Below are 24,650 nucleotides of genomic sequence, written 5' to 3'. Positions count from 1 at the left end.
TGAATGTGCTTATCCAACCATGTATGCACAGCATGCTTGATACCATTAACCCTTGATTTTCTAATTGCATCATAGTTAAGAGCTCCCAGGTTCATAATAATTCTGCCATTAATGGTGACTGAAAGCTCTGGGTCAAGTTGTTTCTCCTAAGCAAGTTCCCAGCACTAAGGACAGGCGGCTCAGAGAGGGCACACTGCTTGATCACTTGACATGTTGTGGGTTATCATCTATGTTCTGAAATGATTACATCTGCTGCAAACAGACATTCATTCTTTGTGACCCATAGAAACACTTTTTTATGCTTCTAGTGTTCATCAGTCACCTCTGTAGGTACTAGTATATGAATGAATGAACCAGGAGTTTATTAGAATGTTTTTGAATTACAGGTAAAGCATGTTTCTTTAAGGCATCTGGAGTGATCTACCAAATCCTAAAGCAAGGAGTATGCACTGTAATTCAGTGTATGTACATGGTGGCCAGTCACAATTAGATAGACAAAAGTTTTGTGACATAAAAACGTGAGCCTTCTGTAGCTACATATAAGCAGCAATATAGTTGCACATTTATTAAACTTCACTGCTCCATGTTTACTACCAAACTTTTGAATAACCACCGGTAGTACAACCTACCACCACAGAGGCTGCTTACTAGTACACACTATATTGTGGCTAAGTGAAAGGGTTAATGGTGTGTCTAGTCTTTGGTACTTAGTGATCAATAAACGTTGCCGTTATCATTTCCTAGTCATCTGAGATCATGTGTAAGAAAGGAATTGCAGTTTGAAAAGGTCTCCTGGAGAATTAAAAAGGGATCTGTACAAATGAAGCTTTTCCTGGCACATAGACCTTTAGTCACCTTTCTGTTTGGATAAAACTGTTAAAGCATGAGAAAATTATGCTTGCACTGGTGCACTTTATGTGTACAAAACATAAGCTGAGACAAAAAGAGAAAATCAAAGATAAAGCCAACGTTTATCAAGTCATCCTTTAAGGATACAGATGATAGAAAGATCCTGCCGCTAGTCCCAAATAACCATCTATGTCCAATTTGACTACACACTATGTTCCTGATGTGGAATTGGATGCATGTCGGGTTTTAACTTATACTTATACTAAGGATGTCAATAAATGTGCATATTTATGCCCATATGCCGAGTTGTAGGCATCTCAAGATACGTCCAGCTATGCACCTGTCTCACATGTGTCAGCTTTATATCGAGCATACATACACCCACATATACATACAGACAACCATAAGCACGAGAAAAGTTTGCTAATATTTGTTTGGAAAGTAAAAAACACATTCACTATTAGGGTTGATTCAGAATTTTTTTTTCATATACTGTATTTGAGACGATCAGTCTGGTCATTTGTTGCTGATTGTTTGTTGAATGTATGTTTATTTCTTTGACTTATTTAACAATTGTCTCAGTAAATTATTTCATCCTATTGCTCATTGTGTTGCATGGGTGGTGTTCCCATTCACCAACCTCATGTGTTAAACATTTTGTCACAATCTTCCCTCCCATTTCTTGGGATAGATCGGTATCCCCTTCTCCATTTCTCATGTGTTTCCCTATTTCCTGTGTCTCCCCCCTTCCTCTTAGTTACTCTAGGGACACATCTCACTTCTGTAAGCATTGCCTTCAGATGCCCTTCCACAGTGCGCTACATCTGTACTATCCTTTTGCAAGACTATGGTTAAATTTTTCTCTTTGATCGTTAGGGGGATTAACTCTCCAAACAACCGACGGTCAGCTCTTACCACTTCTCTTAAACATAGAGCAGATGTTATAACTTTGCAAGAAGCCCATTTTTCCTCTCAAGCCCTGCCCTTTTTTCGTGATGCTAGATACCCAACATGCTACACTGCTAGCGGACCCTTTAAAAGGGTTTTCCTATGATGTTGTGTAATTAACCCTTGTACGCTGGTGCATACTAATTGCAATCATACAGGAAACGTCTACAATCGATATTTAATAATTTAGAATGACTTCATCCAATTATTTGACTTCAATGCCTGTTAGATTGCAAGCTCATTTGTGTAGGGCCATCTTTACTATCTGTTCATATAATTGTATGTAATTTGTTTGCGTCATGATCCTCTCAATGTATAGCGTTGTTTAACAAGTCTTCTTTTTATAAATAAATTATAATACATAATGTGAATATGGTTATGTGGTGAACATGTTTTTTAGGAGCCTAGCAACGCCTGTGTTCATAATTGATCTGTAATGTGTACTACACATAGCGGATTCAGCCATGTTATAAGCTCAGCCAATATAAATGAGAATGCATCCTATCCATACACTAGGAACTGAGGTATGAAACAGGTATATACTGTGTGTGGGAAATAGTTGCACTTTTGGCACTTTGGTTACATTTACCTTTTAATTAAAAAAATTAAGTATATTTGACATTTCTCTTGCCATTGTATAAATGAAGAATGAGTGTCTTACAGATATTTAATTCTAAACAGTACACGACAGAAAGTCATGACAATTCCTGCAGACATCAGTGAAAGGCAAATATGCATATTTCCCTCTGCAGAATAACTTATATTTACACTGCACATTTATGAAAAATTAAACCTGACTGATAAACAGGGAGTATTTTCCATGACATTGAGGTATATAAACTGTTAACTTCTTATATTAATTATATCCATAAGTTAAACAGAGACCGAGTTTTTATTAGGAAGGAGAGATGAGAGATTACTGGTGTACTAGACCAAGGCCACAGATGCGATGGATTGGTGGAAGGAAAGTAATGAGATTTCAGAGACGCTTTTGTATTGCATACCAAAGATAATGGAAAATGTAGTGTCCTGTTTACTGGTATACTTGGTCGGCGTCATACATCTTCCCGCTCTTCATACAGAGTGTGGGGTTTGACTGGCTTCTACAAGATGGTAACAGGAAGAGAAGGGAAAGACTAGATAATAGCCAAGCCTGAAATAACCACAAACTCAAGTGGTTATATTATATCTTATACTTCAAACATGAAATGAGGCAGAAAAAAATGCAGTAATAGGTTTCATGCTTGGATGGAGTATCCTGATTTGTAATAAGATCCTAAGAAAAATAGCTGTGCTGGATGTCTATAAGTTGTAGACGTGTAGTTGGCCATGGATGAATATGGCTGTACTCAATTTATATAATGTACATGAAAACAGTGGAAGTTGGGAATAGTATTTAGTGATTCATGAAACAGTGATAGTGGTTTTGAGCGCAGCAGACACATTTTGTGGCAGAAGATGGAACCAACAAGTGTTTTGATTTGATGTTATAGGTGTTGAATGTCTGGCAAGCAAGAAGGGGCTTAAGAAATTATTGGACTCCATATCAAAATGTTGAAGCAATACCCTCAATTCAAGGCAATCACCAGCTTCACTCCAGTCACACAGTGACCTATGTCTACTCTATCACAAAACAACACCATACTAACCATCTGTATTTGAATGAAAGATTATGTCTTAAGCAAGCTGTTTTAATGGTCATATATATATACATACACACACATATATATATATATATATTTAACATACAACAGATATATAAACAGCGCTAATAACCACAACATAACCACCAATATAAATGACTGGTGAAATGATTTACCAAAAAAGACACAATCAGTCCCGATAAAAACACATAGCTCGTTTAAGAGCGGCAGCCTTGAATCACTTGGGTCCAGATGGTTAAACCGGAGGGATGTAGTAACTGTGGATAGATAAACAAGTATGGCGCTCCAATGTGTAGTATTGATAGTAATATGGGAAGATGTAATAAAATGCGTACCATATAGATGAAGTCAATGATCGTGTGGTAGAAATGGAGTTCCTCTTCTGAGGTAATCTCTCCCCCTCTCCAACAATAGCGATAATGTGGGTCAAAAAATAGAAAAACGCATATAGTGTAATAGAGTTTATGTAATATATCACCACATGTGATAAACTTCCACCAGGATCAATTGTTAGCCCGGCACCAAATGGGTTAATCATAAGAGTACACCTCCAAAACACAAACACCTTATACTGCGTACCAGATGATGTAGAGTGAACTCTGAGATGGCAATTCCTCAGTCAAAGGTCATCCAGGGCGGAAATGGATGAAAATAGACAAAGGATGCAATGTAAAAGTATGAAAGCTTTCTTGATTTTGAAATCACCAAACATGATCCTTTCTGTCTGTTACTAAGAAGGAAGTCCCAATGTGTTGGGACGAAACGCGTTGAGCTGTGGTCGCTATTGGCATCGTTATTACTACTATATGTGAGTTACTACTACTCGTTTTAATAAATTGTCATTTTCATACTTTTACATTGCATCTAAAAGTTTCTACCACACGATCATTGACTTCCTCTATATGGTACGCATTTTATTACATCTTCCCATATTACTATCAATACTACACATTGGAGCGCCATACTTGTTTATCTATCCGCATATATATATATAGTACACACATATATATACACACACACGCACACACCCATAACCGTATTTCTGAAAACTGAGTGGTGCAGGTAGCCACTCAGGGAAACAGGCTTGTGGGTAGGAGTCAAGTATGAGGTGAAAAGTTTTTATGGAGAGTGGAAAGGGGGGAGGGGAGATTTTTTTTTTTTTTTTTTTTTTAAAGTTTTATTTTGAAATGATCAAACAACAAACAATGAGAGCATGAAAATATAGGCATAGTAATCATATAGTAACTACAACCAGCGTAGTCACAAACTCACTCAATGCAGAGGTGAAATCAATATTTAAGGAAAAGGTCAATCAAGGATTTTATATTAAGGAACAGAAAGATAGAAAAAAGAGGAGACAAAAGGATAGACGGGGAAAAAAGAGAAGAGAGAGCGAAAAAGAGTGGCTAATGTCCTTGGTAGCGTTTAGGGTAAATGGGAGGACGAGGCGGGAATAGGGAGAGTGCAGAATCAAGAGAGGCCATAAGTAAGGTGAGCGGGCTTGGAAAAAAGAGACTCATGGGTCCCACACCTTGGTGAAGGATCTCGAAGAATTGCGAATAACACTGGTCATATATTCCATACGCTGGGTCTGCCATACTCTATTAATAATGCCCTGTAAGGGTGGGGGGGCCTGTTGTCGCCAGTCCGCACCGATTTGGTAGGCAGCTGCCAACATGATATGCCGAACTAACTTGTTCTGATGACGGGTCGCCGAGGGTGCTCCCAAGGATAGAAGAAAAAATTGGGGCTCCAGAGGGATATCAATCTGGAGGATCGATTGGATCAATTGCTTAACCTCAGTTCAAAAGCAAGTAAGGTTTGTGCACCCCCACCAGATATGGAGAAAGGTGCCCTCCTGGGAGCAACCCTGTCAACAGCAATCATAAGAGTCAATGAGGATCTTATGGAGACGCGAGGGCACATAGTACTACCGATACATCACTTTGTAAACATTTTCATTTATTTTGACACAAATCGAACTGGAGGTTGCGTGTTCATAAATTTCAGACCATTCTTCGTCTAGTAAAGTTCCACCATGGTCTCTTTCCCAAGCAAGTTCGGGGGATTCCCTAAGGCCTGAAGTGGAGGGGGCAAGTTTGTGATATATTGTAGAAATTAGACATTTTGTAGAGATATGCTAGAGCCATAGGGTCTCAAAGGTGGTGAGAGAGTTGGAGAAAACTACCTTTGCTCTGGGCAGGGGTATCTGGCAAGGATGCCCCCTTTCACTTCTTGTGGTTGCAATGACCATTGAACTGCTTGCCTGCATAATTAGAAAATATCCTGCTATCCATGATCTTGAGGTGTAGCAATGGACAGAGATGATAGCATTATATGCAGAAGATATGTTGTTGTTTTCTGTCTAATGTGCATGAGTCCATAGACTCCTTGCTCCAAGTGGATTTACCTCATTCTCAGGACTTAAAATTAACTGGGACAAATCAAACATTTTTACTTAAAAGAAAGCTGGGCTAGAACAAACTTTCAGACAGTGACCTCTACAATGGACATCTATGTTTAAATAGCTGGGTTACAAATAATAGGTCTTAAAGACAGGCCTCAAGTTTGGCAAAAATTCCCCTGTCTGAGTTGGGAAGAATAAGCCTAATTAATATGATAATCCAACCTAAAATACTTTATGTATTACAGCAGTCTTCAGTGTATTTTCTGCCGCAAGTCTTTCGTAAAATTGACCATCATGTTTTGGTTTGGTTTTGGTGGAAAAAGACCTAGGATTAGATTGCTTTTCTCTTTAAAGTATGCACAGTCAGTATGCAACCCAACTGATGCATATACAGCAATGGGCCATGGATGGTGAGAGCCAAGGCCTTCATGCCATTTTGGTTAAACAGGAGGGATTTTTCTCTATAGGCTTTGTTAGGATAAAATAAGTCAGGCTTTAGAACACCCTTGGCTGATCAAGCCATAAATGTCCCAGATATAGCTCATAAACTTTTTGGAGGTGTTGGTCTTGATCCTGATACCCCCTTATGGTGTTCTTTTAACTTGTCACATTGGCCTCATTGGGAGGTGGGCAAGATTGGTGGCACTGTGGTGTAATTTTGCTGGGGCAACTATATTCCACTAACACTCTTAAATAATTTGAAGCTTATGGTGCAGTTTAATGTCCCTGATGTAATGTTTTTTAGGTATCTATAGCTTTGCCATGCTTTGGTCGCTCAGTTTAAAGCTCAACCTCCAGCTATAAACAGTAAAGTCCCCTGCAAGATACTCATTTATTCTTTAGGCTTGAGGAAACTAATCTCTTTTTTGTACTCTTCCTTGCTTCTAGAACAAAATATGGTCAGTCTCAGTACGAAGTGGGAGGTAGAACTAGGAAATTTGCAGCATAATGAATGTGACACTAAAATGTGTGGCCATGGTGAGTCTACTTTATCTATTAGATTACAACAAATTACATTTTATATTACTCATAGGGTATACCTTACTCCTATAAGGATAGCTATTTTTGGAGAAGACAAGTCCACTCTGTCTTGGTGTCTCTGTATTGGTGTGTGCCAGGCTCTTTCTGGCACCTACTCTGGGAATGCCCTACAGTTCAAACATTCTGGAAAAAGGTTACAAGCTTCATTGCTGAGCCTGGACCAATAGTGCAGGATGTATCACAACAACCTGGGTTAGCAATATTGTGTGCGGAAGATGCAAATTTAGGTCCAAAGGGCATATATATACGTTTTCAAGGTGTATATCTGCCAGGCTGTTGTGAAACATCCTGCACTATACATTGTTATTGTTATATTCTGGCCAGAATCGCATTTTTATGTATCTGCATTTGTTTAATAAAGAAGTCCCCTGTATATGCTACATGAGTACACTTTCCCTCTTTCCCATACATATATTCACAGGTACCCTTTCTAGCTCTGAGGAATCTCTTCCATTTGTCTACCCTGTATAGGAATAAGGTCACCTATACTTCCTCCTATGGCAGCTTTTACATTATCCAACAGGGAGCGCAGTTAACCATATCCCCTGCTAGATGTTATGTTGTAATGGTTGGGACCTTGGAGATCTGTGGCGCTGGGCAGTGCAGCACAATTCAAATATGACTCGGGACAGTAAAAAAGTTAAATCCAGGCCTAAATCTATCAATTTATATAGTGCATTTCTGCAGAGCAAGTGTACAAGCTTGGAAGTCACACTGTTCGCAGGGCCGATGCTAGGGTCCATGGCGCCCTAGGCACACTGTCAAAAAGGGGTTATCAAACTCGTTTTGTCACAACATGAAAGAATAAGGTTATAATTAGAGATGGGCGGGCTCGGTTCCCCGAGATCCGAACCCGCCCGAACTTCACCTGAGTACCGAGCCGAGTAGGCTCGGTACTCTCCCGCCCATTCGGATTTGAAATCGAGACAAAAAGTCATTGTGACGTCGTCGGATCTCAGAGCTCGGTTCTCGCGATATTTGAAATGCATAAATACCCGTCTCCACAGCAATCCATCGCCATTTGACAGAGGGTAGAGAGCAGGGTTAGGTCACAGGCAGCATTAGAGCAGGGCCAGAGCAATTATTGTATACCTTATTCTTTCAATTATTATTGAAATTCTGCTAGCAATTCTTCTAGCAATTGTTAGAGCAGGAAGAGAGGAGGATAGAGGAGGCATTTTTTTTGAATATTTTGCACTACAAGTGCTTTGGGGTGTCCCATATTCCCCAGTGTGAAACCACAATTTTTCTGGCTGCAGAAAGTCTTATCTAGCAGCACTATATATTTAATATTTTGCATTACAGGTGATTTGGGGTGTCCCATATTCCCCAGTGTGAAACCACAATTTTTCTGGCTGCAGAAAGTCTTAACTAGCGGCACTACATATTTAATATTTTGCACTACAAGTGCTTTGGGCTCATTAAAATGAATTCAAAGCAGTCCATATATGAGCAGGATCAGCAAGCAGGTGCTGGCACCAGTCCTGATGGCAGTGTTCCCAGCACGTCATCTGGTAAAGCCTCTGAAAAAGTACATAGTCTTTTTAAATCAGGGGAAAAAAACACCCCAAAAAATGTTTTACCGTGTTGAAGCGAAAAAGAACTGTAACTGAGGAAAAGTTAACTGCCGATAAAAAAAAAATTGCCAACATGCCATTCTACACACGCAGTGGCAAAGAAAGAATGAGGCCTTCGCCTTTCTCTATTAGTGCCAGATCAAAAAATGTTACTGAGCCTTCTTGTACGGTTACTCGTGACCAAGCAAGACCAAGTAATTTGCAGTCCAAAAGTGGTGCACAACTACTGTTGCATGTGAAAGCCGAGCTGCAAGAAAACAGTAAGGAAGTAGAGGAAAATATATGCTCAGAATCAGAAATGACACCAATCCCTGTGGAGAGTCCATTCAACAGTGGTATGTGTAATCGTGACCATTCTGATAGTGTATCCATAAAGAAGGGCCCATTCAGCATTTCTGCTGATGTGTGCCTGAGCAGCCCGAGTGTAGCCGGTGATACGCCGATTGAGGATGCCACTTTAGAATTAGAAGAAAATAAGGGGGGAGATTTGTGTAACCGATGAGGGCGCTAATGAGGATGTTGATGAGATTGTTTATGTAAGTCCTGCACCAGTGGCAGCAGTTCTGGCACGTGACAAGAAAAAGGCCATTGTCATGCCTGGGCATAAAACAAAAAAATTCACTTCTTATGTGTGGAATTATTTCTACCCAAATCCAGACAACAGTTGTATAGCCATTTGTAGTGTATATCAAGCCACAGTCAGTCGAGGGAGGGACCTTAACCATCTTGGAACCTCATCCATGTTACGCCATTTGACGAGAGTTCATGGCAAGGTGTTGGGAAAAGCTGAAAGTTCTTCCAAAAAAATTACAAGCACTCCATCATCAGCTAGGACCCTTCGGTCACCGACATCCCGATGGCTACAAAATACACCCACAATATCATCCTCATCAATATCCTCAGTAGCAATCGGAGTTAGCCCTGCATCCCACTTAGTAAGGCTGGATGACTCCAGCACTATAATTGATTCCTCTGAAGAAAGCGTTAGTCCCACTTCTGCTGCTGTTGCTGCTGCTGGGGGTGAATCTTCATCCCAGAAGAAGGCCAAGAAAAAGAGCCGTCATACATTACAACAATTAACTGTGAAACAATCATTTGCTAGGGGAAGCAAATATGACAGCAGTCACCCAGTTGCAAAGCTATGGCTACTATGTTAGTGTTAGATCTGCGTCCAACATCCACAATAAACGCAGCTGGTTTTTCACAGTTAATTGAGGTTTTGTGTCCGCGCTACAAAATTCCATCGCAACACCATTTTTCCCGTAAAGCTATTCCACAACTATACCAAAAAGTGTGTAAAAATGTAGAGATTGTGCTGAAAAATGCCATTCTGTCCACTGTCCACTTAACCACAGATATGTGGACAAGTGGAAGTGGGCAAACCAAAGACTATATGACTGTGACAGCCCACTGGGTTGGTCATTCACCTTCACCAGCAGGAACAGCAGCAGCATGTACACCACTACGTAACATTTCTCACAGGCAGGCCACTCTATGTATCACCGGCTTCACTAACAGGCATACAGCTGACAATTTGTTACGAAAACTAAGAGATGTGATTGATATATGGCTTATACCACTTGAACTCTCCCCAGGATATGTCATTTCTGATAACGCCAACAATATAGTGTGAGCATTACAGCTGGGTGAATTCCATCACATTCCCTGTTTTGCTCACACCATCAACTTGGTGGTGCAGAGCTTCCTAAGAAATAACCATGAGGTGCAGGAGATGCTTTCGGTGGCCCGTAAAATGTCAGGGCATTTCAGGCATTCTGCCACAGCATGTAGAAGATTGCAGCAGCTCCAAGAACAGTTTAACGTGCCCTGCCACCAACTTAAGCAAGAGGTGTTAACTAGGCGCAATTCCACCCTGTACATGCTTCAGAGGATGGAGGAACAGAGCAAAGCCATCGAAGTGTATTGCACAAGCCATGACATTGGCAAAGGAGGGGGGATGTATTCCACTCTTGCACAGTGGGGAATCCTTTCTGTGCTGTGCAAGGTTTTGAAATCATTTGAAGTTGTGATGTGTGAAGTGAGTTCAGAATCTGCTAGCTTGAGCCAAGTCATTCCCTTCATTAAACTATTGGAAAAGCAGCTTGAGAAACTGAAGGAGGAGATGAAAGAAAGCAATTCCGCAAAGTATGTTGGCCTTGTAGATCAAGTACTTAATTCGCTTCACAATGATGGAGTAATTAAAATCTTGAATTCGGATCACTACGTTTTGGCCACTGTGCTTGATCCAAGGTTTAAGACCTACATTGAGTCTTTGCTTCAAAATGAGCGAGATGTGAACTTTTGCAAGGAGCTATTGCTCAGCAAGTTGTCCGCTGAACTGGGCCTTTGCCTGACGAGGTGTCCTCCTTCAGTTTCTCAAGCAGCTGCTGCTCGTAAAAAAATTAATTTTCCAAAGCGAAGCAGGGAAGACGCATTTGGCAGACCAGAACAGTTTAACATCTGGGCTGGTTTGAAAGATTTTTCAAAAAAATGTGTGACCTTGCCCATAACTCCATCCAATCTGAGTATTAACATGCAAAGGATGGTGGAGGATTATTTTCAAGAGGTAATTGATATGGAAATGTCAGACAGTCCCTTTCCTTACTGGGAAGAAAAGCTTGCCATTTGGAAACCCATGTACAAACTTGCTTTGCAATACCTAAGCTGCCCACCCTCCAGTGTGTACTCTGAACGAGTATTCAGCACAGCTGGGAACCTAGTCAGTGATCGACATAGGAGGTTACTTCCAAAAAATGTGGAGAAAACGATGTTCATAAAAATGAACTACATCTTTCACGAGGAAGGCCTTTACCATCAAAGACATCCAAGCACTGACAGTTCTCTAATGGCGGATTCAAGCGGCGATGAATTGATAGTCTGTGATGATGATGTACACACTGATGAGGGTGAGGATGAAGCTGAAGATGATGACGATAACATCTTTTTAAAACTTTCTATATAAGTGTAGGGTGCAAGCTACCCCCAAATAGGAAAGGGACTTGGGGCATTTCTATATCACGTACAGTCTTGAAAGGCTGCTGTTTTGTCAATTTCACGATAAGGGTAGGGTATCATACACAGACAGACAGACCAAACTGCCTTTGTCCATTTCTATTTATATTGTACAGTCTATACCGGCTGAATTTTTTCTATTTTACTACTAGTGGAGAGGGGGTCTGATACAAACAGAAACCAAACTACCTTTGTCCATTTCTATTTTTATTCTACAGTCTATACCGGCTGAAATCACCACTTACAAGGCTCTCTCCCTGTCTACTGCTCCCTATATCGCCAACCTCCTCACCATTCACACTCCTGCCCGGTCCCTGCGCTCTGCTAATGACCATCGCCTCTCCTCCACTCTAATTACCACTTCCCACTCCAGAATCCAAGACTTCGCCCGAGCTGCCCCACTGCACTGGAACGACCTCCCTCGTTCCATCCGTCTCGCACCCAATCTGTGCTCCTTCAAACGAGCACTTAAAACTCACCTGTTCCTCAAAGCTTATCAACCATCCACTTAACCCCTCATCTACTCTGCTCGCTATTCCCTCACTCCCCTGGCATCACCAGCTCCCTCTCGTGTCTGATTTGTCCACCCTCCCTTAGGATGTAAGCTCTTATGAGCAGGGCCCCTCTTTCCCCGTGTCTCCATACCTGTTCTTCTGCTCTGTCCTTACTCCTTATGGCTGTCCTGGAGTTACTAAAGCATTGGTACTTTGTGTTTATCGTTCTGTACTGTTTAACCCTGTACGGTCTACTGTTTGTACTCATTTATTTGTTGGGCGCTGCGGAAACCTTGTGGCGCCCAACAAATAAATGATAATAATAATAATAATAATAATTGTTTTCTATTTTACTACTAGTGGAGAGGGGGTCTGATACAAACAGAAACCAAACTACCTTTGTTAATTTCTATTTTTATTGTACAGTCTATACCGGCTGTTTTTTTTCTATTTTACTACAAGTGGAGGGGTGGGCTGATGCAGACAGAAACCAAACTGCCTTTGTCCATTTCTTTTATATATTTAACTATAAGTGTAGGGTGTAATATACACCCAAAGACGATGGCTGCATTGCCAATAGGTTAAGATGGAGAGGAAGACAATCAGGTTTGCGTGCAGAATTAAGGACGGCCTACCAGGGATTAAACTGGTTTTTACCTAATTTATTAGCTTTAGAATTACCTTACTTATCCAAGAAACAGGTGGAGCACTAAATTAGGTTAACCCCACCCTTTCATGCACCTGCTATAGCCTATAAATTGATTTGAGCAACTTCCATTTCTTTATTTGTCTGAGAGGCATGTTGGTGTCAGTAGCTGAGGGGGAGTGCTGACATTGGATTGCTATTTGGAGGCTTCTGGGGTACCTCTTTGGTAAGTTAGCTCTCAATTTAAAAACACATATGTATGGCCCAAATATATGGGACTCTCATTGTTTAGAGTTAGGACCACCCTATTAGCAAAAGCACCGTGGAGTGGCGGATGGCTTTAACATACATTTGCAAATGTGTGCAACTGAGACTTTTGCATTTTTATCTACAGTAGAAATAGCAGATCTGTTGCTGGCTATAGCAGTGTGCTGGGGGATCTGGCAAAGACAAACTTCCCTCAGTTTCTTCTGTGAGTCTGCTAGCTTTCCTGATAGATTCAGCGTGAGGTTTGCGGGTCTAAGAGATTGTTAGCCCTTCTCATTTCCTCTAGTCTCTCTATGCTGATGTTTCCCTCTATGTCTTTGACTCTCTGTGCAATAGTTGTCCTACTGTACAAACAGCACTTCACCTTCCTCCAAGCTCTCATTGTTTAGCGAGCTCTGACCCAACTTCTTTCACTCTTTCTGCTCAGGCATGCTGGGACTTTCCTGCACCCAGTGTAGCACTGAATACCCCTGTCCCCCTGATGTTGGCTCTTCCCCGTCCCTCTACCCCTCTGCACAGGTGAGTGCTGTACCTGGAGGAGTTACAATGGTAAACACAGATGTTCAAATATGTTCTCCGCATCCGACTCATAAAGATTATTTTAACTGTACTTTGCACTATCCTTCTGTTGCATACTCCGTTTTATCCTCTCCGTCTCTCAGCGCTGCTATCTTGATCTCTCAACTCAGAGAATAAACATTACACCGTCAATTTAGACCTACCTCAACGATGACCTGAACACTCACGTTTGTAGAACTCACAACTCCTACCTTACCTCTGGGGACTGTACATATATAGTGTTTACATGTTTAAAATATATTCAATACATGCTACATTACCCATAAGTATGTTTTTTCTTTAGGAATGACTTATTTGGGTATCCTCCTTGCTGGAACTTCCTTCTCCTGCTTCACTCACAGTACCACTGTGGGAACCCCTAATGAAATAGTCATTGAGGACCAGTCTGCAAGCCCCCACCAAAACATCTACTAAAGAAATGTTTTAAATGTTTTAAGAAGTGTATTTGTATTTTAAAAGACATGCATACAACTTAAAAAAGACAAAACAAAGCCAAAACCCAAAAAACTGTAGAAATAAAAAACAATAAATGTTTTGGCAATGGCTGTGAACATGAATGATGATTGGTGTGGTTTACATCCTACACCTGATTTTTAGTTCCTATTTAACAAGGCAATTCAAATGCACATATAGGATTTACGTTCCTTGTTGACACTACATCTGCCATGAATCTCCAGTCAGCAGTGCAAACACATTATTGACAGATTATAGGGAAGTAATGGGGCAGAATAGATTGTGTTGAGGTGTAGGGATGGTTCTGCTGACATCCCTTACTCTCCATGAGGTTATTATTTCACTATCAGTAATGGGTCTTAGACATGTTGGTGATGGATAAGCTATTGGGACTTTCCTGTAAAATGTGATGGCTGAGATGGAAAAGAACATCGGGTGAGGGGGGCGGTGGTATGAGGTAACCCCTTCAGTCCTGCATCGAATTGTATAGAGTAATAGGTATTATCCCAGGTTGAAAATAATCAGTAAGTTTTCCGACAGTTCAGAATAAGATAAAAACTTAATATAAAATGACCCCCTCCCGATGCTAGAAAACCTGCATTCAAATGTCAAATCAATGATTTTAAGAATGAACAACAATCCCTGGGCTTTCAGCTCTAGGTTTTGATGTAGCGTGTGTCTTTGAAAAATATTGTGATAAAGCTTAATCAGCTACCATGATAAAGCTGGAAGAATTTCCTGTGTCGGCATAAAGTAATCAAAATATAATTGGTAAACTGGCCTAGAGGAGTAGGCTTAACTTACTGCTTCACCGGGCCAGTATCTGTGCATGTATGAGCTAGCTCATTGCCCTGGTATCATAAACTGTTGTGGCTACACGGTTACTCGGCATGCAATCATAACCAGTACACACATCCTTGGAAATGGAGAAACAGGGGTGGCCTAATGTGTCAATTTAATTTGAAGACAGGTCACTACTGTGAAAGAGTCCATTGATGGGATGCTTCCGGTGACCAGTCTGTCAGTAATGTTTTCCACTGGTGACAACCTCAGACCCTGTCCAATAGCCCCAAGCATCAGTCCTAGACTGCACCAACCTCGAACCATTTAGACCAAACTATAGCCCAAGTCCTTAATAGCCCCCAAGCCTCTTAGACCAACACATAGACCCTGGCACTAGGCCACCTGACCCTGGCACTAGGCCCCCTGACCCTGGCCCAGACCTCAGCCAGGCTCCAACACCTTCAGGCTACAGCCAGCCTCAGTCAACCATAAGCTCTGCTAGTCCCCAGCCTCAGAACACCCCTATTATTCCTCTGGGCTGGACTTGGACACTCCTCACTTGTTCCTCTGGGCTGCACCTGGACAACCCCCTTCCCCCCTTGTTCCTCTGGGCTGGACCTGAACACCCTCCCCCTTTCTTCCTTTATTTTTTTTTTACAGACTTTATTTATAAAGTTTTGTCACTTAAAATACAAACAACTAACATGGTCAAAAGGTAGCAGAGCAGGCAATATCTATCAGTAAGGCAAGAAGAGGCGACTAAATTGGATTAGAATGATTGCACAATACGAACATACATATTGGGTACAGTAGCCTTTCTTCCTTCATTAATGTGGGCTCGGTCTGTACTCCTTGTTCTTTTGGGCTGGACCTGGACCTCCTGTGTTCCTATGGAAGCTTGAACTGTGGCAGATTTCGCTCTAGTCCATAGGTTTACTCTACTGAAGGTTAGTTACATTTATACTAAATAGGGAGATTAGGTGAAGTTCCTATCAGCTTGCTTGCTTAACATGTGTTGATTTTTCAAATTGGTTACCAATTGGTTAGCTAAGGTTTAAATATCAGAAGATGAAACACATCAGCATATAATTGCATTGCTTGATTTATAATTTATATCTAGCGCTCATTTAAACAGATATGTGATACAACCTTCTTGGTCTTCCAAGAACTTTACTATTGTCCATCTGAGATACCAACAATACTGCTTGGGATTAATGCGGTTGTGGTAGGTGTGTCTCCCTAGGAACCTCTATTTAAATCAAAGACAGGTGTTATAGTCAGTACATTTCCGCATTTAGCATTGCAGACTGATTGTTGCCTTTCGCCTGGTTTCTTTGCATACTTAATTACCGGGGTACAGCCCTAACTGTGGGGACAGAACCTGCCTAATTATCACATTCAGATCCATTAGAGGTGCATACATCAAACTTGTGAGCAAAATAATATCTAATTATCGGGAAGCAGTTGAAAGCTGTTAGTAGAAAAAATACGACTCTTAACTTACATGAATTCACTTTTTTTTAAATTGATGCTAGTAATCATATTAGCGTTGTTACATTTTTCAGCGCCTATCTTAGAGACAGTGTTTTAGAGCTAGTTGTAAACAAGACCGCAATGTATGGTTTATACAATAAGTATATCATATTAATTGTTTGGTTACATGATATATTTTATAGATGTTATGTAGTGTTTCTAATCAAGTGGTACAAATAAGTTTGTGTTACTGGTTTATGGAATTAATGTGACTTTTAAGTTAATAAATATATGTTTTTGCACGTTGATTTGAGATATTGATCCAGATATATCTTTTTTTATTGTATTGCTACTTAAAAAAATATATTTGATATTGATCCCCTATTGTGTGATTATTTGTATTGGTGCTGCAGGTGTGGGCCAAAGTGCTGTATATTTATATTTTTGGTTTTAAATAGTGCATAATTACCACTAGATGGGGACAGTGTATGACAAACAGAAGTCTTTGCAGCTTGCACAATATAAAATTAGTGTGATCAATGTGTATAAAAGCTCAATTTTAGGGGCAGGCTATTGTCAGAGCTGGAGCTACCACCAGGTGGTCATCTAGGTGCCAGGAACTAGGGATCACATTAAACACTGAATGAGTGACATTATGAAGAGGCGGTATAGAATTAATGTGATGCAATCAGTGAAATGTGTGATATTGGAAAGAAAAGGAGATTAAGAATTTTAGGATCTAATTAATTTCCCCAAAACTACATTGGTTGGTGACATCTTTATATTCCCAAAATAGTCATTCCTTTGAGTACAATGCAGCTAGTATTATTGGGGGGTAGGGAGGGTGGAAAAGAAAAGGTAAATAACAAAATGTATAGTTATTAATAAAAGAAAGTAGATGGAACAACTTTGTATCATATTTACCGTGGTTAGTACTAGTAGTTTACCACTAGATGGAGGTAATATACATTGGAACGGCGGCTCCCAGGGGTGCCGCGGCGCTGTCACTGGGATGCCGCGGGCCAGCCCTAGAAAACAGAAAGCAAACAGAAACTTACCAATCCGCGCGGCGCTAGGACCCAGCAGCCTCCTCTCTCCCGCAGCTGTCACTGAATATCGACGTCAGTGACAGCTGCGCGAGAGAGGAGGCTGCAGGGTCCTAGCGCCGCGCGGATTGGCAAGTTTCTGTTTGCTTTCTTTTTTCTATAGCTGGTGCGGGGCAGAGGAGGAACGGCAGATGGCAGAGGAGGGGGACAGAGAGCAGAGGAGGAGGGCAGATGGCAGAGGGGGGGGACAGAGGGCAGAGGAGGAGGACAGAGGGCAGAGGAGGGGGACAGAGGGCAGAAGAGGGGGACAGAGGGCAGAAGAGGGGGACAGAGGGCAGAGGAGGGGGACAGAGGGCAGAGGAGGAGGATAGAGGGCAGAGGAGGGGGACAGAGGGCAGAGGAGGGGGACAGAGGGCAGAGGAGGGGGAGAGAGCAGAGGAGGAGGGCAGAGGAGGGGGACAGAGGGCAGAGGAGGGGGACAGAGGGCAGAGGAGGAGGACAGAGGGCAGAGGAGGAGGACAGAGGGCAGAGGAGGGGGACAGAGGGCAGAGGAGGGGGACAGAGGGCAGAGGAGGGGGACAGAGGGCAGAGGAGGGGGACAGATGGCAGAGGAGGGGGACAGATGGCAGAGGAGGGGGACAGAGGGCAGAAGAGGGGGACAGAGGGCAGAAGAGGGGGACCGAGGGCAGAGGAGGAGGACAGAGGGCAGAGGAGGAGGATAGAGGGCAGAGGAGGGGGAGAGAGGAGGGGGACAGAGGGCAGAGGAGGGGGACAGAGGGCAGAGGAGGGGGACAGAGAGCAGAGGAGGGGGACAGAGAGCAGAGGAGGGGGACAGAGAGCAGAGGAGGGGGACAGAGAGCAGAGGAGGGGGACAGAGGGCAGAGGAGGAGGACAGAGGAGGGGGACAGAGGGCAGAGGAGGGGGACAGATGGCAGAGGAGGGGGACAGATGGCAGAGGAGGGGGACAGATGGCAGAGGAGGGGGACAGATGGCAGAGGAGGGGGACAGAGGGCAGAAGAGGGGGACAGAGGGCAGAAGAGGGGGACAGAGGGCAGAAGAGGGGGACAGAGGGCAGAGGAGGAGGATAGAGGGCAGAGGAGGGGGAGAGAGGAGGGGGACAGAGGGCAGAGGAGGGGGACAGAGGGCAGAGGAGGGGGACAGAGAGCAGAGGAGGGGGACAGAGAGCAGAGGAGGGGGGCAGAGGAGGAGGACAGAGGGCAGAGGAGGAGGACAGAGGGCAGAGGAGGGGGACAGAGGGCAGAGGAGGGGGACAGAGGGCAGAGGAGGAGGACAGAGGGCAGAGGAGGAGGACAGAGGGCAGAGGACAGAGGGCAGAGGAGGGGGACAGAGAGCAGAGGAGGTGGACAGAGGGCAGAGGAGGGGGACAGAGAGCAGAGGAGGGGGCCAGCGTGACAGAGGGCAGAGGGGGCAGTGTGCCTGGATGCAGAGGGGGCAGTGTGCCTGGATGCAGAGGGGGCAGTGTGCCTGGATGCAGAGGGGACAGAGTGTCCGGATGCAGAGGGGACAGAGTGTCCGGATGCAGAGGGGCATTTTTGCATACAACTAAATAAGTATTTCTGTCGTGACCTAAATACTTATTACAATTTTTTGACCCAACTACTTCTAAAACAGGACTGCTCAGTAATTATTTTGGAGGGGTGCCTTGAAAAAATTTGGAGACTCTAAGGGTGCCGCGAACTGCAAAAGTTTGGGAACCACTGCATTGGAACATTATGCAGTTTTGTATAAAATGAATAGTAGTAGAGGATGATCACTAGATGGGAATAGTATATAGGAGTAATTCAGGTCATGAAAAATAACTGTAGAGAACCAATAGTAAATAATACTGAGATCCATACATAATCCACTTGATGGTAGGTTATTTTTTTTTGTGATAATCTTTCGGTCAGAATATATGCAAATTGGAATGGTAGTCTGTTAGCATGTTAGGGTTATCGTTTTCAGCCAGAAGTGGGTTAATGCCTCTAAACATAGCATACTTATTATTATTATCTTGTATTTAGAAGGTGCCATAAGGATTCCGCAGCACAGTACATAAGAGTGTTAGGAAATACCACAAAATTACTGGATGCTCACTTAACATTCTAGGCTGTGTCTCATTGGCAGCTGTGTCTCATTGTGGACAAGCATTCTCGGTCGTAGTCATATATGCAATGGAAGAATTACCAACACTTATCCTGCAACATGAAACTGTCGACAGGCTAAATGCCAGTTTTTCAATTTCTCCGACAGAGAAAAAATACCAACATTGCGATTGCCGACAGTGAAAATGGCGACATTAAATCTGTAATGCCAGCGGGCCCAGCAGTTAAACAGACGCTGGAGCTGCCGGGTTTTGGGTTTTTTATAGCGCAATTTGGAGTAAAAGCTTAGAAGATTGGATTAAACAGAAAAAAGAACAAGAGTTGGAAAGTATAAATGGTTTTTTAAAATAAAGTTTGGTGGTTTCAACAAGCGGTGTCTTTTATTTACATTTTGCATTGGTTCATTAGAGGTTCCCTAAGTGCCAGCATGTCCTAGCAGCCATGAGTATGCAGGCTTTTATAGTACTACAAACACCAGCATGCCCAGATTGATCATGGCAGCCCGGGCTTGCTGGGACCAGTAGTTCATCATGGTAAAAATGGGATTTTTATACTTACGTAAAATCCGTTTCTCTTAGTCCATTGGGGGACACCGGGGACATTGGGGGTATAGAGTAGGGACAGGGCAAACTGGCACTTTAACTTCTGTTAAACTAAGCCCTAGCTCCTCCCCCTCTATACCCCACTTCCTGTCTGAGCTTCAGTTTATGTTTAACCAAGCCCACAGAAAGCAGAGATAGAGAGAAAAAAGTAAGAGAATAAAATGAACAAACAACAACATTCTCTTAACAACCAGACAACATGTCAAACAGTAGGAGAAACCAGAGTGTTAAGGGTGGGCGCCTGGTGTCCCCCAATGGACTAAGAGAAACGGATTTTACGTAAGTATAAATATCCCATTTTCTCAGTCATCCTTTGGCGGACACCGGGGACATGCCAAAGCTGCGTCACGGGAGGGAACGCTCAGAAGAAATGGCACGAAGCACCTTTCTTCCAAAACTTGCATCTCTGAATGCAAACACATTAAATTTGTAAAACTTTGTGAATGTGTGTACAGACGACCATGTGGCCGCCTTACACAGCTGCTCACTGGAGGCACCATGACGGGCCGCTCAGGAAGCACTCACAGACCTTGTATAGTGCGCCCGGAGTCTATCTGGAACAGGCTCCCCAGCCCCACTATAAGCTTGACGGATAACAGCCGTAAACCACCTATCAATAGTCACTTTAGAAGCTGGCCAACCTCTTTTGTGAGCATCATAGAGAATTAAGAGATCCTCAGTCTTGCGCACCTTCTGAGACCTTTTCACATTTATGCGCAAGGCTCGGACAACATTGAGATAACAAATAGAATCATCGTTATCTGAGGATGTGGAATCAGTCAGGGCAGGAATGACAATGTCCTGATTTAGATGTAATCTAGACACAACCTTAGGAAGAAACGAGGGCTTAGTTCTAAGAACTGCCCTGTCTTTATGAAAAACAAGAAGAGGAGACTTGCAAGATAAAGCAGCAAGCTCTGAAACTCTGCGTCACGTGGAAATGGCCAAAAGGAAAACCATTTTCCATGTTAGAAATTTAAAATCCTCTGTATTCAGAGGTTCAAAAGGCGGAGGCATTCAATACCAAATTCAAATCCCATGGTGGAACCGGGGGAACATATGGAGGTTGTACATGGAAAACGCCCTGAATGAAAGTTTGCACATCAGAAAAGACAGCAAGTTTTCTTTGAAAGAATACCGAAAGAGCCGATACCTGACCCTTAAGAGAACTAAGACGCAAACCTGCATTTAACCCATCCCGCAATAACCTAAGTAACCGGGTTAAGCGAAAAGAAGAAGTAGGATATCCCTTCTTTTCAGACCAGGCAATATAAACCTTCCAAACTCTATCATAAGATTTTTGCAGAGGCCGATTTCCGAGCAGGAAGCATGGTCTGTACCACACGTTCGAAAAAACCTTTAGCTTAGGATCATGGCTTCAATAGCCACGCCGTTAAAGCCAGACGTTGTAAACCTAGATGACAAAAGGGACCTTGAGTTAATAGATCTGGGCATAGCGGCAACCGCCACGACCGATCTCCTGACATTGAGAGCAGGTTGGTGTACCAAGCCCTCCGAGGCCAATCCGGCGCTACTAGAAGGACTGGAACTCCCTCTGGCTTTACCTTTTTTAACACCCTTGGAAGCATGGCTATCGGTGGAAAAAGGTACACTTGTGGCAGCAGGTGCTTCTTTAAGGCCTGCTTTAGCATCTGCGTGGGTTAACAAAGCCGTAGAACGCTGGTCAGAGCAGCTGACTGAAGGTTTGTTGGCAGGCAGGTCGTCATCTGAATTGCTTCCATTAGTAGAGCAAATTCAGAGGGCGACAGATTATTTAGGAGAAGCAGCCCGGCTCCTAGGAGGGCTCAAACCATTGGGAGGGGGAGCTGGCAAAGGAGGCACCTCCGATCCCCCCCTCCAGACAGCGCACAGCCGTCCATGCTTTGCGCTCCAAACAGAGTCAGTCCCCTGCACTTGTAGAGATACCTGAGGACTGGATCTGGCAAACCATGCACAAAGCACTGGCAGCCAGCCAGCAATAGTTCTTTAAGACAATCTATGTACAAAAAACACCAGCCTTACCTAAAACTATTCATAGGAAACTCGGCACAGGAAAAAAAAAAAAGTATATTTGAGTCCTACAATAGAAAAGGACATTCGAAAAGGGAAGAAATTAAATGTTTAATACTCTATTATAAACACCAATATCACCTACTTTCCTAACAGTTAGATCAGATGCATGTTACATACCAGTGATATTACCATGAAAGCATACACAGTGGAGCAATGCAGGAAGCATATTGAGTAGGTGTTCAGATTTTAAATGTTTCATTCAGAAAGAATACCTGGCTGGGCAATCACGAATGTTGGGCCCTCACAATTGAACAAAGCCCTGATGACAGATTAACTCACTATTAAAAATGTAATCATCCCAAGTAGTGAAAAATTATTACTGAGACCGTTCAGCATAGTGGTCAGCACAGTGTAGCCCCTGTTTTGGGGGAATATGAAAACCCAATTTGTTTCTAAACAGGGTGACTGTGGGAAGGATGCAAAGATGGACAAATAAAATAGCAGTAATGCCATCTTGCAAAATATTCTGTATACTTCCATCCAGTACAAAACACTGCTCCAAAACATCCCACTGATTTACTATTGTTTGCCTGTGTTGAGTTAACTAAATAATGAAGGTGTTTTTAATCAAGCAATTCAGCCCCGACTACCACAATAGTAAAGTGGGAAGCTGGAGAGTAAAGGATTTTGTACTTGGTGGAAGGGATTATTTTGCAGGATGTTACTGTTCTAGGAGTATATTTACTAAACTGCAGGTTTGAAAAAGTGGAGAATCTAGAATCTGATTGGTTGCCTATAGTAACCAGATTCTAGCTGTCATTTTGTAGAATGTGCTAAATAAATGAAAGCTAGAATCTGTTTGGTTGCTATAGGCAACATCTCCACTTTTCCAAACCCGCAGTTTAGTAAATCTAGCCCCTAGTCTCTTTTGTGCTACAGGTTTTTAAGTAATGGTCTGTCCTTTTCAATATGACTGAGAAAGGGGTACACGGAAAAGAGAAATGAAGCTAAAAACTATGTGTATACAGGGACATTTGGATGTGTGCTTTAGCTATTTTCTTAGGTCATGTTCCACTTGACACAAGAATGATTCTGAAAATTACTAGTCGTCAGGATCATTGATCCTAGTACCTGTTGTTCACATAGGCAGCAGTGTCACAGGTAAGTCAGACCAGTAATTTGAAAGTGACTATTTTCCAGCATTTTGTTCTGAATATCAGCTTATTTGTGAGCAATGGATGCATGCAGGTACGGCCATAAATGATCCTGGTGTCAGCAAAGTTTTCAGAGCGTTTTTTCTGGTTTCAAACGAGATGCAGCATGAGAAAATGGTAATTGCTGAAATCAAATACCAGCAATGTATATTTAAAAGCATCATTATAGGGACATCTACCTTAAACGTAAAACCCCATTTGATTGCTTTGTAGTTAAACATAAGATATAGAAAATAACAGTTTCATGCTTATGCATGGCTGATCAGGCAAGACCTATTGTTACTCTTATGTTGACCCTAAATGGCGATATCCTGGCAATTCGTCAATCTACCACCACATGTAAATGGATCCTGCAAATAGCTACTTTTTATGCAACTTGCTAAAATCAGCAGTTAGTGGGTATAACTTTAAAATCCAAATATACCAATATGTTGAGTGAATAATAAATGCCTCTTCACAAACAGCTAGCTCTCAATAACGTTACTCAAGTCCATATATATATATATATATATATATATATATATATATATATATACACACACACACATACGTTTGTTGTAAGCATTGAGTGCAGACTGAATATCCCAAATGCTTGAGCCATACATGCTGCTTTTTATATTCACAATGCATGAGTAACAAATTACTCTATTCAAATCTTAATCAGTAACCAGATATGGCCGTGTAAGGTTTTTTGATGGCTTCCACCATCCATGGAAACTAAAGTACTGGATTAGAAAATAAAAAAGTTTAACCATTATCAAAGGACAAGTCAACTAAATAAATTTCTTCACTGTGACAGTGTTTACTAAATTAGTACAGTGCAGCCTCAATTGTTGATTGAACTTGTGCTAAAGTAAAATGTTTGTCCCCTAGCCAGCTCATGTGCTTTTTACACAAAATTCATAGATATTCCGTACCACTTATTGCTCACTAAATAAAATCAAAACTAGCAAGGGTGGCATAATGGAATACATATGTACCAAGAAAATATCAGGGAGAATGATGGCAGCATTTCTGTAGTCTGTATACATTCAATTCTACAAGAACTCAATGGGGTGGGGGGGGGGGTGTTGGAGAAAAATTGCCCAGAATGTGCATAAAAATATCACACACACACATCTCTAGAAGTCAGTTGCTTGTGCAAAAATAAAAATGCACGAAAGGCATTCGAGACACCTCACGCAGATCTAAACTTCAGGGCATGCCAACCCCCCCCCCCCCCCCCCACAAACTAAACAAGCATCCCTGCCAATCCAAACTGGTGGCCATCTCCAGTTTAATGAATGTTAAATATGGGTGCTGGGTTATGTATCCTTAAAGCACAGGGCCATAGTGGGTAATTCATAATAGAAGTACTGAATATTGATACTTTATATACTTCCTTGTTTTTATTGCGAGGAAAACAAACTCCATTGCCCGAGGATCATCTGGTATCCAACAACAGAAGAAGTGTAGACTACAATCATACATTTCTAAA

Source organism: Mixophyes fleayi, chromosome 6 (genome assembly GCF_038048845.1).
Source record: "Mixophyes fleayi isolate aMixFle1 chromosome 6, aMixFle1.hap1, whole genome shotgun sequence".
NCBI classification, from domain to species: domain Eukaryota; kingdom Metazoa; phylum Chordata; class Amphibia; order Anura; family Limnodynastidae; genus Mixophyes; species Mixophyes fleayi.
Note: the sequence above shows the minus strand (reverse complement) of the source record.